Source organism: Miscanthus floridulus, chromosome 19 (genome assembly GCF_019320115.1).
Source record: "Miscanthus floridulus cultivar M001 chromosome 19, ASM1932011v1, whole genome shotgun sequence".
Taxonomy (NCBI): domain Eukaryota; kingdom Viridiplantae; phylum Streptophyta; class Magnoliopsida; order Poales; family Poaceae; genus Miscanthus; species Miscanthus floridulus.
Window position 1 is genome coordinate 7,540,815 of NC_089598.1, and position 5,379 is coordinate 7,546,193.

Genomic DNA, 5,379 nt, shown 5'->3' on the forward strand with positions numbered 1-5,379 from the left:
TTTGCAGATTTGGATGTGGGAGAGGCTTCCAGTTGGGAGACCACATCAGCTTGATCCCCCACAACCTTGGTTTCCTCAAGGAGACGCAGTTGTCGCCCCTACTGTGGTACACCTCTACGAGCGAGCCCATGGAACTTACCACGTGTCACGCCATGCGTACATCAGCTTCACCAATGAGCTGGACACCCTTTTGCCACAGCATGTAAGTTTCCCACCCTTTTGGACTAATCGAGGATATGTGGACAAATTGAGCATCGACTAGTTGATGACAACGTTGTGTACAGGTTCAATGGCGCCCATATCAGCGGAGGCAAGTAACGGATCTCAACTTGAGCTCCTTGTGCATGGCAGACGAGGACGTCTGGACGATGAGGACCCCTCTTATTTGTTTCTATGCAGTGGAGTACCATCTCCCTCACCATGTAGCACGGCAGTTTGGTAGGCTACAGCCTTCTCCGCCCGATGATTTCTCCACCGGTTGGTAGCTCCACAAGTACATTACATGCAATATTTTGTTCGTTTCACATGAATGAATCATTGAGTAGGCCTTCATATTGCTGCTATGGTGTAAAATTTGTAGGTTCAGCAGACAAAAAAATAAGAAGATCACCAACTGGCAGCTGGAGCACTAGCACTACATTGATGAGTGGATGTTGATGGAGCAGAACAACATGGGCATCCATGCCGTCCATCGTGACAAGGCATTCGATGATTACCTTGTTTGGCTTGGTCAACGAACAAGGCTTCAATTGAGGCCCGCTTGGATGGAGCAAGACATTGCTAACATTGCGAGCGAGGATGAGGACAACAACCCATATGACCAAGCTACCCGAGAAGGCAGGCAAGTTGAGATCACCCCTGCGTTAGCCAGAGCTGTAAGTGATACAACTATTTCCATCTCTGAGGTCTTTACTGTGATAGAGACTTAAATTCTTGTTTTTGTTGCATAGAGCACAGAGATAATGAGGACAGTGGCCGAGCAAGGAAGGGCATTGATGATTCCTATGGGCGATCCTGATGAGGCCTCCATGTTACGATAGCACATTCAAGTAGTCTCCTCTCATTTAGTTGATGTTACATATTTATATAGTTTTGTGACCAACCCCACTTACTAATAGTGCTTTCAAAATGCAGCATGCCATGCATCGCCTCCGAAAGGTAGCTGCACGCCTTGGATGTAGACGTTCCCCGGATGTGGCAGTCCCACAACAGCTTGGTGCTGGACCTTCTACTGCACATGTTGGAGGGACTTCATCTTCACATGGTGCACATGTTGGCAGGACTTCTTCTTCACATGGTGCAGCAACTAGTGTAGAGGGTGGTCAAGGACATGGAACTTATGATGATGAAGATGATGAAGGACAGGGAGAGTACTATGATCATGAGTATGATGAGATTGGCATGTCCTAGCTTGGAGATGCACCCCAAGGAACTCAAGGCCCCTCCGGTTCTAGACGTCCACAGAGGACGCTCAGACCAGTGGACAGGTACACTCCAGGTACCTATCCGTTTGAGAGGGGAAAGCGTTACGCTCACCGTCCACGTTAAGGTACAAGGAGCGAGCTAAAAGATCCAAAGACTTCATATGCTATATTTTGTGCATGGACTATGTATGCATTGGACCTTATGTAATGCACTATGTATGGACCTTGTACTATGTTTGGACTATGTTGGTTGATTGATGAAGCATATGTATGGACTATGTTGGATGTTGAATGTGTTGGACTATGTTGGATGTTGAATGTGTTGGACCTTATGTATGTATGGATGTTGAATGAATGTGTATGTCGGTGTGGTCATTTGTTATGTGAAATTCTATATGCTCATGTATTCTATCATGTATTATGTGTATTATGTGTTATGTGTATGCTCAGTTCATTGTTTTTTGGTGAACCCAGGAGCTCGGCGTCAATTGAACACATGCCGAGGGTGGGCACCTTGGCGTTTAGTCAATTGACGCCGACCCCTGGTGCATACTAGAATCCTTTGCCTCAAAGCGATGAGGTGCCTAAGCTCGGCGTTCTGTAAATTGATGCCGAGCCATTAATCTCGGCGTGGGCCGACTCAGCGCCAAGGTTCGGCCCAAACCTGGTGCGGTCCGTTGTGATCCCTAGGGTTGGCATGGGCCGACTCGACGCCGAGCCTCAGCCCAACACTTCCCGTAAACGGCCAAGCCAAACCCTAGGGTTGGCGTGGGCCGAATCAACGCCTTGGTCATCTACCTCGGCATCGTCCGACTTGACGCCGAGCCTATAAATCATGAAAAATAAAGAATAAAGTATTAAAGACAGAGGTCTTCTAAACCTTTGGTATAGGTTGAAATCCTATTTGCATGATTCAAATGAAAATTCTTTCTCAACGATTCCTCTTCTACTAACACGAGTTATACTAATAAGAGTAGACATGCTATATTTATGTTTGTATGTTTGTTCCTGCAGGAAAAACCGAAGGTTGGTTCGATTTCAATCCCCTATTTTTAGAGAGAGTCAAATCTTTTTTTCAGTTTGGGAATCAACCATAGTACATGAAACTTAGAGATAGGTAAACTGCAATTTATGAAATAGCGAATACACAACGATTACACTCACATCAAAACTAACAATGGCATGTCGCAAACTAAACCTAGCAAGCCTTAGGGGATTGAAAGAAACAAGTGATACAGACGTTGCAAAGGTACTACGATTACACACTCACATTAAAACTAACAATGGCATGTTGCAAACTAAACCTAGCATGCCTTAGGAGATTGAAAAGAACAACTCATACAAGCATTCCACATTCGGATTGACTAACAAAGGTTGGTCCTAATAATGCTCCCACATATTGAACTGAGTTGCGCCTTCCCCATAGTATCCTCCAGTTGACAGCGGCGGTGGCGGTGGCGGTGGAGAAGGAGGCCCGTCCTTCTTATGGTACGGGCACTCGCAGTACGGATTATTGCATAGTGCCTCCTCTACATCATTGTTGTTGTCGTCGTCCGACTTGTCCCTATTACCACTTCTAGGGCCATACTCTAGGTTAAAAGATGCGTCCTTGTAGATATGTGATGTACTATTGATGGGGATAGATAGGAGGAGGGTCGACCCATCTAGTGAAGCCACAGTTATCTGGACAGCTTGAATCTTGAAAACCCATCTACCAATAAGTACTACTACAAACCAAATGCAAATCTAAAAAAGGAGAGAGTTCAAAGGAAATACAAATCCTCGCGGGCATCTGAAGAAACAACGGCCTCCACCGTCACAGTCATTGTACATCTGCACAACACAATCCAAACCATGGCAGCATTTTGGCCAATCTTCAATGCGCTTGTCGTATGATCTAAGAGGTCTCTCATGGGTGAAGTCACTCTTCCTCTCCAAAGGAAATTCCTCTATTGGTTCTTCAAAAGAATCAGGACCCAGAGAACCCTCCCACGCAATCGGAGGTCCCTTCCTCACCCCCTTTCCTCTCCCTCCACCGAAACCCTTTCCACTCGAGGAACCTCCGCTCGACATTTGCTAAAACTAAACCAGAAAACAAGTTGTGTGGATGTGGAGCAAGACATGGACCACTATATATAGAGATGAAGGCAGGTTCACCATGAATACTATTTGACAAAAAACTTGTGTGCATACTCGTTTATTGAATCTGCAAAGGCTAGATGCTTCATCTGAAAAGCCTACTACCATGACTAGTCATTTCATCTGAAAAGGCTACACCTGTGTTTTGTCACTTCATCTAAATGCAGTACATCACTCTGATATTAATTCATTACGTATACGGATACAACAGTAAACGAATCTAGGCTTTTCAATGAGTTTTCAAATAGACTTTTCATTGACTGCAATAGTACTTATAGCCCTTTCAGTGACTGCAACAGCACAAGTAGCCTTTTTAGTGATACAAACAGTAGCACTACAATCCTAGGATAGTTAACGAAGTACAGGGCATAAGACCATCTGAAATAAAAGCATAGTGCATTACAACATAATAAAAAAAAAGTCTAGGGAATAAGTTCATCTAAAATAAAAGCAGAGTGCATTACAACATAGTAAAAAAAGTTCGGGGCTACAAGACATCGCTCATGAATAAACCAAATACCTACTGAGTGCAACGAGGTCACTTTCCCTTCCTCTGGACATTGGGATTCTCCTCCATCGCTGCCTTCGCTCGGCGCACACGCTCAAGCTTCTTCTCCCTCTCCGCCCTGTACGCAGCAACACACCTCCTTTCTTCCTCTTCCTTATGCTCCTTTTCTATAGCCTCCTATCTACGTCTCTGCTCAAACCTCTCCTTAACCTCCGCATCCCACTCCTTCAGGCCTTCTAGATGCTGCTTGTTCAACTCCTTGATCTCAGTGTCAATCCACTGCTCAAAGTCACACAGTGGTGGAACGGTCTGCAAGAAAAACAAATTGTTACAAAACAAATAAATAAGCAATACTTAATATCACAAGAAAATTAATTAACACACAATAAAAATTCCTCACAATCGATGCACGGCGCTGTTGCTTTGTAGGTTCCCATGCATAATTAGGACACATCCAGTACCTCTGTCTATATGTTTCCTCATCTTCAGAGATGTCTACCTTGCAAAGATCACCACAAAAGCACATTGGTCGAGGAACACCTTCAGGGAGAGGCTTTAGGTCGTAGGGATTTGCCCTCTGGTGACCATAGCTACAATTGAAAGAATTTAGACATATTAACGGAGACCCAAACCTAAACCTAGGGTTTTCTATTTGTTGCACAAATAATGAATAAACATTGGGATTACCTTGGAATACGAGCTTTACCACGCCTTGGCATCCTAACATTACGTAGAAAAAAAATCAATCCAAAGTACCTTGCAACGAATGTAAAGCTACTAACACTAAATCACCATACCTCCCAAATAAGCTTTTCATTACAAACCCTAAGCAAATTTAAATCCCAACAAACACAAAATTTAACTCAATGATTATAAACCAGAACATATACAACAACAACAACAACAATCATACATTTGGGTCATTCAATCATTTGAACCACCAAACATTGCACGAATGACATGAACATGAACCAAACCTATAATGGCAAGTTAAAAAACAACTGAATCTACATGGATGAAATGAAAGAGGGGAAAGAGGAGTACCTTGGCAAAACGCCTTGGTCATAAAAAATTGAAATCTAATGACTAAGAAATAACTAAAATACATACTAACCCTAATGACCAACAAATAACTAACCCTAATGACACCTACAATAAACAAAGAACCCTAATGACCAAAATAACTAGAAACCAAACTAACCTAACATGTTCAGCACATAAAATAGTTAAACAACAATGCACTCAATCATCCTAAGCCATATGAAAGCATCTAGGCCCCTAGTTGGATTTCGGTGATTAATGTCAATA